Source organism: Rattus rattus, chromosome X (genome assembly GCF_011064425.1).
Source record: "Rattus rattus isolate New Zealand chromosome X, Rrattus_CSIRO_v1, whole genome shotgun sequence".
Classification (NCBI taxonomy): Eukaryota; Metazoa; Chordata; class Mammalia; order Rodentia; family Muridae; genus Rattus; species Rattus rattus.
In genome coordinates, this window is record NC_046172.1 from 61,324,966 (window position 1) to 61,335,980 (window position 11,015).

The 11,015-nt window shown below is 35.5% G+C and overlaps 1 pseudogene; it reads left to right on the forward strand.

Annotated features, from left to right (window-relative positions):
- The first annotated feature begins 9,597 nt into the window (after positions 1–9,597).
- On the forward strand, positions 9,598–10,599 carry LOC116887936 (annotated as a pseudogene).
- Positions 10,600–11,015: the final 416 nt, after the last annotated feature.

The following is an 11,015-nucleotide window of genomic DNA, read 5'->3' on the forward strand; positions in this document are numbered from 1 at the left end:
CTCTTACCAGCAAGTTTAGCTTGAATTAAGGCATTTTGGGGGGGCATTTAACTTAATCACTGCTAGTTTGGAAGGTCTTTGTAAGAGTAGGGATGACCCCAATGCAGTATGGAAGGCTAGGAGATGGGGATCACACTTAATGCGTTACTATGGAAACTTTGAATATTTTATATGGATTTTTATTCACTTTTCAGACCTGATACTAATGAGTGCCCCTCAGCTGCTGAGCAGGCATTTGTGTGACTTCTAGCAATAACTAAAAAGAAAGGACATTAATGTTCCAGTGAGCTAGCAATTTCTCCAGCTACCAGACCCTCAGAGAGATTATAAAGTAAGGGATGAGATAGCTTAGAGTTCAGAAAGTATGGCATCTTTAAATTCTGCCATAATTTTATAGCCCTCTCTTGCCTTAGGTCCTTTCAGTGATTCTTAGAAAGAGAAACTGTGGGGGCTGGAGAGATGGCTCAGTGGTTAAGAGCACTGACTGCTCTTCCAGAGGTCCTGAGTTCAAATCCCAGCAACCACATGGTGGCTCACAACCATCTGTAATGAGATCTGATGCCTTCTTCTGTGTGTCTGAAGACAGCTACACTGTACTTATATAGAATGAATGAATAAATCTTTAAAAAAAGAAAGAAAGGGAAGCGCTGTAGGATTTGTTCCAACCATAGCTGCAGTCTCTCTTAACTGGCAGGAAACTTCCCTTACAAGATACTCTGGCCTCACCATTTTGGTACTAACCCCTGAAGGCAAACCTGTGCAGCAGAGTAGGTAACTGTGTGATATAGAAAATTCTCTGCCAAGAGCTTAGATTTAATGCTTTGGCTCTATAAAGGCTGGATCTTGATTCAGTGAATTAGTTTGGAGCGGTGGCTCTCTACTCCATACCTCACTCCAGGATGCATTTTGAAATTTTCAGAGAGAATACTGCCATTCATGAGAGTGGTCAATTGCTCTCCACTCCCCACCCTAGGTAATAATGAAGCTCCTTCTAGGTGAACTGAGTCTTTTCTTTCTTATTTTTAACATTTTAATTGAATTTTTTGCTCACAATATATTCTGATATGTTTCCCCCTACCCTAATTCCTTCTAGAACCTCCCCACTTCTGTACCCACCCTAGTTTATGTTCTCTCTAAAATTCAAACCAATACAACAATAAACAAAGAAACACACACACACACACACACACACACACACACACACTATAAAAACACAAATGCACTCATTGATAAGTGGATATTAGCCCAAATGCTCGAATTACCCTAAATGCACAGAACACATGAAACTCAAGAAGTTGTCAGTTCAAAATGTGAAACTCCTTCTTTAAAAGGGGAAGAAGAATACCCTTGGGAGGGAATAGGGAGGCAAAGTTTAGAACAGAGGCAGAAGGAACTCCCATTCAGAGCCTGCCCCACATGTGGCCCATACACATACAGCCACCAAACTAGACAAGATGGATGAAGCAAAGAAGTGCAGGCTGACAGGAACCGGATGTAGATCTCTCCTGAGAGACACAGCCAGAATACAGCAAATACATAGGCGAATGCCATCATTAAACCACTGAACTGAGAACGGGACCCTTGCTGAAGGATTCAGAGAAAGGACTGAAAGAGCTTGAAGGGGCTTGAGACCCCATATGAACAACAATGCCAACCAACCAGAGCTTCCAGGGACTAAGCCACTACCCAAAGACTATACATGAACTGACCCTGGGCTCCAACCTCATAGGTAGCAATGAATATTCTAGTAAGATCACCAGTGGAAGGGGGAGCCCTTGGTCCTGCCAAGACTGAACCCCCAGTGAATGTGATTGTTGGGGGGAGGGTGGTAATGGGGGGAGGATGGGGAGGGGAACACCCATAGAGAAGGAGGGGGAGGGACTTAGGGGGATGTTGGCCTGGAAACTGGGAAAATGAGTAACAATCGAAATGTAAATAAGAAATACCCAAGTTAATAAAGATGGAAAAAGAAAAAAGAAAAAAGACCAGTGAGACCAGAAAGTGCTCTAAGAAAGAAAAGTGTGACAAGTCTAAAAAATACCATTCAGCTTACTTTGTCCTAGTCAAGTACTCCTCGGCCTGGAGCTTGCTTTGAGGTATAGTTAATATATCCAGTGAATGGGAGAAAAATATTTCTTTCTTTTGAAAGCAGGTGTCAATGCATATGCTTCTTGGTTATCGGTGGGTGCCCATGGCCATCTGCCATTCTCAGTTCTGTGACCCTGTCTAGCTTGTACCTGTGTAGACCTTATGCATGTTGCCCTGTGAGTTCATATATGCATCAGTACTGTTTAGTCTTGAATACAATGTTCCCTTGGCTTCATTTATTATTTATGGCTCTTGGAATCCTTCTGCCTCCTTTTCCATAGAGATCACTGAGCTTTTAGTGGCTTTGATAAAGACATGCCGTTAAGAACTGAGTGCCCCAATGTCTCGTTCTTTCTGCACATTGTCTAGTTATGGGTCTCTGTGCTAGTTGGCATTTATTGCAAGAAGAAGCTTCTCTGATGAAGGCTGAGAGAGGTGCTTATCTATGGGTATAACAAACAGAATGTCATTAGCCATCGCTTGATGGCTGTGATGCTTTAGCAGAATAATAGTATTAGGTTTTAAGCTGGGTTCATGATTATCTTTACCTAAGGTTCTCTATTATTTTACTAGTGTCAAGTATGAATTCCATCTCATGCGTCTTAAATTCAATCAGAAAGCTGTTACCCCGTAGCAATTGTATCACTCTACCCAGTATAGATTGAAGGCATGCCACGATTGTAGAGTTCAGTTCATATATGTATATTTTGGGAAGTTTCTATAGTAGTAGATGTCCATATGTTTTTCAAATAGCCTTTAGTGTTTGGTGTCCCTTATTTCCTACTGTGTCCTTCTCTTCCATCTTCCTCCTCATTTAATAGTCTTTAGTTTCTAACTGGACTGTTTTCACAGACTTCTTAGAAGCCAAAGAACACCTGTCTGTCCATGCTACTGATGAAGCTTCTGACTTATTGCTCAGTTTCCTACCAAATCCTGAAAGACCCTTAAATAAACGTGATCCATGAGATAACTGGATTTTATTTCATGAGAGGGCAACAACGCTTCAGATGCTTTTCCTCCCTAAGAAAATGCCAACCATACTTCTAAAGTGCAAGAGATTAGGCAGCTTAGCTTCGTCACTCTTAAAAGAGAATGACAAAACAGATGATTGCTGGGAAAACAGATGCTACACTTTCAGACGGTTTTTCACCTAGCGCAACTCTTTAATTATGTAATTTCAGTACTTACTTCTATCTTCAATAACACTAATGCCTGATTCCAGGAGAAATTAACATACCAGCCCAAAGAGATAAATGATAATCATGCTGTATTTTGTACCTTTATTGTATTTGAATATATATCTTTATATATTATATTAAGTATAAATGTGTATGTATATATAATAAATGATGTGTATGTACAAGAGTCTTTCAGGGTGTATGTGTGTGTGTGTGTGTGTGTGTCTGTGTATTAAAATGTTTCTTTCAGAAATTCAGCCCAGCATATATACTTTATGATTGTAAAAAATGTCTAAAGTTTACTAAATCACAAATATTTCAATCAACTCAACAAATTTTACTTATACAATATAAAATATATATTCGTATAACACTAATCTATATGCATCATATGTATAAATATATATACACATATATGTGTGTGTGTGTATCTTTAAAGTGGCCCTTATTTCAAATACCAGCTAAATATTTGCAAAGGTTCCTTTGACATCAAAAGCATTCATGAACCTATTTTTCCTGCAGTAAACTCTCACAAAGCACCACTTTGAGGAGACACAATAGACTTTTCTACTTCAGATCCTGAATGACACGGCCAACTGTTTAGCTTCGATGTTAATGTGATGTTGAAAACAGGGTCTTTTAATAGATGAGCTTTTTATGGTGATTTAAGTGTCTAATATTTCTAAAGTAAACTTTGTAAAGAATTAAATATTCCAATTTCTTTTCTTCACTTCTAATTTTCAGCACCTAAGAAAATTTATTGAATTAATCCAAATATTTGTAACTCGATAAAATTTAGGCATTATTTTTATAATTATAAAATATGTATTCTGGGTTGAATTTTTAAGTAAAACATTTTAATAGAGTGATGTAAGTGTATCTGTTATGCTAGTGGGTTTCTTTTTAATATTTCAAAGCTATGTCTACTTGATGAAAAACATGAATTGAAAAACGACTGATCTCCTGCATAGGGTCACCCCAGCAACTGAAGCAGACTAAACAGCACATCTAATTGATTGAGGAGAGTTTGGTGGCAAGGACAGTTGCCACAAATGACCTTAAAAGATAAAGGACCATTTATTTTAAGCAAAGAAGAATCGTAGGGATTTCAAAATATCAACAAATTAAAATGGAGGACATGCTTAAGTTCACAGAAGCTGGCTATATGGGGAATGTTTTAGTTTATTGCTTGCATTGCTGTCTCCCTTAACATATAAAGATTTTTTTAACAGAAGACATTCTATGATAATGTAAAGTATAGTGCTCTGAAACAGTATGGTATATAAGGTTTTGTTTGTTGTTTCCTATTTGTCCCCCTTAATAGTTTTGTTTGGTTGAGTTTGAATTCCATTTTAATCTACTTATTATTAGGTATATGTTTTCATCAAAACAATAACGAAGTAAGAAAATGTATTACCACAATGACAATGTCATTCTTTAGCTACTTCTAAATTATTCAAAATTCTTAGTTCTTGATGACATACTTAAAACACAGATAGCACATATGGTTATTAGTACAGTGACACTTAATTAAAAATTTAATAGTTATAAGAACTCCAGGATTATTTTTTGTTTTTCATTCATGAATAATTTTTTCCATTGTCCCTGCGAAAACACAGATGAGGTACCTTTATCTCTAGTGACATTATTTTAAATCCTGTCAAATGATGCTACATTTCGTTATTATAACACATTTCAAAAACATGGACAAAGATCAACCAAATCATTTGAATTTTCTATGGTGTAAGTAAAAGTCACCAAAAAATGCAAACGGGAATCCTTTCACAGGGAGCGTTGTTGAAGAGGGTAAAGCTTTGCATGCTGTGTGGAAGGACCCTTTACAGCAAATTTGGAGAAGGTTTATGAGTTGTGGGTTGCTTTTGGAATTGTTTTGAATTTCCCAAAGTTAGTTTTATGTTATATATTAATTATCATGAATAATTTATTTTATTGAGATGGATCTATATTCCCTTAAGGAATGTTTTAATAGTGTATTATTATTTTTAAAAGTTCAATGTAAGCACTATAGCATAGCTAAATTCAATTGGCAGGTAATTGGATGTTTCTGTGGTTGTGTTAATTATTTAATTCTTGCACTAACAAAAAGTGATATGTAATTTTCAGGTAACACTTCAGTTTGGCAATCAATTTTGTTTAATCTTTGTATCTGATGGTATAGTTTATGCTTTATAACATTCAATCTATCACTTTATTTATTTATTTATTTATTTATTTATTTATTGTTTAATGTAAGTTTGACACTGGATATTTCCTATTATAAAATATGCCACAATTAACCCACTCTACATTTAAGTAATAATAAGATAGAGTACAAAAATGTGAACACCTGACAAATTCTTAGTTTTTCCTCTAGTACATCACAGTACCAGAGCTTTATAGGAAATTATAAAAATAAGTGGTGGTCTTCTTCAGTCCTTCAACAGGCAATAGCTAGCACTAACATTAAAGCATATTATTTAAGGGAATTGGATTTAGAATAGGTCAGAAGTTTGAATTTACTACTCATTTTCTTCAGCTACTCAGAGCCCCAATTTACTTATTTATTAAATATAGAAAATAACACTTCTTATCCTATAGGTATCCTATGGGAATGAGATGGTGTATGCTTGCCACTTAACTAACTAATTGAATGCTTATTTGTAGCCACCTCTACGATAGTAGTTATTATTGAAATATGTTCGATAATTTAAAGACAATTCTTGAGATAAAACGGTTAGAAATAACTATTGTTTTCAAGCTTAATATTTGATTTCTTTCTGTCATTTCTAGTACAAGAGTATCCAAGTTGAAAATAAAAAGAAATGTTTTAACTTTGAATAAATCTACCTTAGTTAAAAATGAAATTCAGTTTAATTGTGAACTCTGGTTTTCTTACTAAAACATGTTAAAACTGTTTAGTTTAAAAAAATTTCTCTATAGCCTTGACCTGTAACCGAATCTGAGGGATTCTCTTGAATAAGGAGAGAGGACCCAGTCGACTGTGGGTGGTCCACCACTGGGAAGATTGTTTCGACTTCTCTTTTTTTCCCTTCATATCAGGATGGAAAAAGCCATAATGAACAAGCCAGAAAGCAGCATTCTTTAATGGTCTCTGCTTCAGTTCCTGCCTCAAGGTTCCTACCTTGAGATCCTGACTTGACTTCACTCCGTGACAGACAGACTGTGATTAGGAGTTGTAAGCTAAAATAAATCCGTCCCTCCCTAAGTTGCTTTGGTTATGGCCTTTTTCATAGTAATAGAAAGCAAACTAGAAAACAAGTCATCTACTCAGAGACTTTAGATTTCAAATGTTTACTGACACAGACATAACAACTTTGAATAGATTTCTTAAAACCAATGGTAGCCATCACTACCTACTGTTGCTTTCACTTTCTCCTCCTGTCCACCCTTGTGAAGTTTTCCTAAAGATTCGGCTTCGGTTTTGTCACCGCTCAATGAGCTGTTTTCACGTTAAAGTTAATGGCAGGCAAGGCAAAAGGATCAAATTCCATTGATAAGTTCAGATTCATCTGATCAATATAATGGGAAGGAAATTCTCTGATTACTAATTATAATTAAAACAGTTCCAGTTTCCTGGCAAGTAATTTTCTTCCTGTAGTCATCTTTTATGTTGTTTTGTTTGAAATTTCTGACAGAAAAGAACTAAACACGCACTTAAGAACAAGGAAAATCATGTCACAAGTGGGTTAATGATAAAAAAGCATGTTTTCTAGAAGTTAGAAGTATATTGTACTCATGTAATTTCAAAACTTAAATTTCTTGAATTATAATATCTTGGACTTTAGGGACATTCTTATTAAATATTGTAATTTTATTTTCACTTGGCATGCTCAAGAGATGTTAATAACATATTTTAAAAAACAAGGTTTTTAATACTGAATACAGATAAATTTAAGAGATTTGATAACAGAGAAAGTTAAAATATATTCACCAAGATAGATTTTTATTTCCCAAAGACTCAGTAACTGATTTTCATTTATCTTTGAAGGAAAATTATCAGAACTATATTAGTTTTCATACTATCTATTAAAATTTGGCTGAGGTTTGCGATATCTAATTTTCCATTTCTCTTCATATTTCCATAGCGAATAGTCAGGCCCAGCATAGTTTGGTTTTTCATGTTGGTGGGTTGCTATGATACAGGTGTGGCTTGACAATAGTTATTCACTTGGCATTTCAATATTTATGTAGCAGATCTTCATGTAACCATATCAATAAAGCACTATGACTATGATCTGAAACTTAGAATTATTTTCCTAAGATTGGTTTAAAAAATTATAAAAAGGTGCCATAACAAAATTTTATTAAAATATTGAATTTTTACTTCTTACTTCAGAACTCATCATTGTTAGGCTTCATAGGTGCAGATAAATCAGAACACTTGAAACATGAATGAATTTCATTTGCCATCATAGACTTGAAACTTGAATGAATTTCATTTGCCATCATAGACTTGAAACTTGAATGAATTTCATTTGCCATCATAGACACTGAGGTACTGCTTTTTGCCAGTTTCTTGTATGCTCAGGGGAATTACCTCAGTTTCAGTAGGTAAAGATTTTCTTCCTTCCACAGTAATGTTGGCTACTGTGCTCCAGTTGTGTATCGGGATATTTAACCATACCTTGAAAGAGATGGATTTATTTTTCTGTAAAAGTATATTTGTCCCCTGATAAATATATAACAATAATTATATTTAGATTATTGTCATTAGAAAATAAAAATCTTGAAGTTCAACAAAAAGCCATTGTTATGAGTAGATATTTTTAGTGCATACTTTCAAAATATGTTCAAACCAGACACAAATAAATTCTGCTAATTAGAGTAGATATGGAGATATAGTGAAATGAAGTAATTATAAATAATTAAAATACATATTATTGAAGTTTTGACAAAATACTCTGAAATTAATAAATCACAAAAGTATGGTGTTATATATAACCTAATTTTTAATTTCTATGTTTTCTTAAATATTTATGACTCAAAGTCAACTTTGTTTATAAAAAGTCATTTTCTACTTAATATTTTGTTTACTAATTGAGATAAAACCTCTGACGAGATCCCTACTGCTATTTAAAACTCAGATCACAATTTAAACATGCACCATTATCAGTGAAAGAAGAAATAAAGCTAAATGAATTTGTGATAATAAATTTAGGAGAAATTCTGTATAGAAAATGTAACAGGAGCTTGTGTTTGAAGTACAGACCCAAAATTGAAGGCTTGGCTCATAGCTCACTAACATGTACTAGGTTTGAAAACCCTGTCACTTTCAAAAACACACTTAAGATGCTTCACCAAAGACAGTTTTGGCTGCTTAGCTTCAATTATTGCATATTACCAAATCAAATCATTAAAACATTTTAAAGACCTATCTCTCATTTCAAAATATCTCAAAGATTAAGTAAACACTGACAAAATATCTAGTAGCTTATTCTGATTATTGTGAGATAATTTTCCTCTGTGTTCTCAAATGTCACGTGCTTAAGCATAGTTTTCATTTCATCTTTGAGTTTACTTTCTTCTAATGAACTTTTATGAACTTTGGACATCTTATTTATATAAAATGTATGCTTAAGTGCAGAATTGTGACTCCTACAAAGCGAGATTAAATCTGAGGTGAACTCTACCCTAAAAGCCAGCAAAATCCATATGATAATGTACATAAAATGAAAACACAATTTTGAATATTTCTAGGCTTTCTTTTCTATTTTAGTTAATATCTTTTAACTGTGACATATTATGATGGAACTGTTTTTAGTAAATTTTAGTTCTTCCTGTCTTTTCATGTTTTACGATGACTCTTTCCTGAACTCTCAGGGTTTTACTTTGTATCCCTGATGTTATTTCCAACTATTATTTGCATCCTTTTGGAGTAATTATGATTGTTTGGATAATACATTCTCACTTATTTACTATAGATTTATTCATTGAAATTTACAGATAACTGATGCTTATTTTAAGACACGGTTCCTCTCATTTTAGGTTGTTTTACAGAGATGAATTCTGTCATTCTTGGAGTTCTATATGTTGTGACATGACTTCTACTCATCAGATTTATTCTTATTGATAGACAAGAAAATACAAGTGCTATATGTCTTCTCCTAGTAACAAAACTACAAAAGTAAAAGCAAAAATGTCACCTCTAAATCTTCGAAGTGGAAAAGAATATTTAAAATTGTTAGATTGTGTGGGTGTCCCAGAGGTGGCTGCTGGGAGCCCCAGGAACAGCTGGGGTGCTTTGCCATGTTGTGTCTGGCCTGGCCCGGCCCTTGCCTCCTCTTCACTGAGGCTGAGCTGAAATAAATAAATGGGTCCGGTAATTGGAATGACTCCAGATAAGAGATCTGAGACCTCGGGAGCTGAGAAGGTTGAAGGACTGAGTCAGATTTACAAAATGGGAAGTTTGCCTGAAGCTGGGGACGCTGCTAGGCCAAAGGCCACTTTAGTGGGCAATGACTCAGCAGATGACGAACTAAGAAACTTGAACTGGCTTGATGAGAGTAGTAATCTAACAAACCTCAGACTTGACAGCGAAGGCCTTCCAGTGGTTAATCTGTTGTGACATAGGGGGAGATGATATGCCATCTTTTGGGCCACTGGGCTACCAGAACCCAGAAAAATAATCAGCATCTTCCAAGACCCCCTACTCCTTTAGTCTTCTCATTTATATGGCTATTGAACACTCACCAAATAAATGTTTGCCTGTCAAAGAAATTTACAAGTGGATTCTGGATCGCTTCCCATACTTTGCCACTGCACCTACAGGCTGGAAGAATTCTGCTCGGCATAATCTATCCCTGATAAATATTTTCAGAAAGTGGAAAGAAGTCATGGCAAGGTTAATGGAAAAGGCTCCTTATCATGATGTGTTGATCCAGAGATATTAGCCCAATCTTTTGCAGGCCTTGAAGAAGAAACCTTTACCCCATCCAAAAGTGTTTCTTTATCGCCTCACTACTTAAACTCTGTTCACAAGCAAAGTGCAAACTCTTAAAGAATCTGATATTGGTGCTGCCACTGCAACAATACTTTAAGTACTTCAATAGAACAAGACATTTTAGAATGTGAGAAGCCTTTGCCTGTTAATACGTCATTGTAGAAAAAGAGGAGTTATGGCAGCACGTTCAGTGCCCCCAGCACTGTGCAACTGGAGGAGAGCCATTCTCAAGCCTCCAGCATCAATTCAAAAGCAGACCATAATTACAGTGCCAGCAGCGTGGCAGCCCAGCGTTGCACATCCAGGGCTAGCATGGGAAATGGGGAATCTCTTGTCTCACCTTGTTTTCAGTTACTCTGTGTTGCAGCATAAGCATGGCCATGTGTGCATTGGAAAGATCCTAGATGCCTAGAAGGTTCTCTGGTCTGTAGAAAATGTAACAGTTGTAAGGATTGGGAAAGGCCATTTGGGGATGTGGCTCACCCCAAGACTAATTCCTCCTGAAATAGTATCTTTGAAATGTTTTAACCTCACAGTTAATGCATAGCCTCACTGGGGCCTTTACCCTTTCCCTGAGTACTCTGGAAGTGTTTAAGATGTAGCTGCTGTCTTTGTTAAGTAAAAATTGTCTACTGAGAGGATGCAGCCAGGGTGTGTCATGGAGTAACATTCATCTTGACACACTTGTACAGAAAGAGAATCTTGCATTTGTTTTCTAAATGTAGCATAATGAAGAAATATTATGATATCATAAGTAAAGGTAGATCATCGAAGGCAAAACTTTCCAA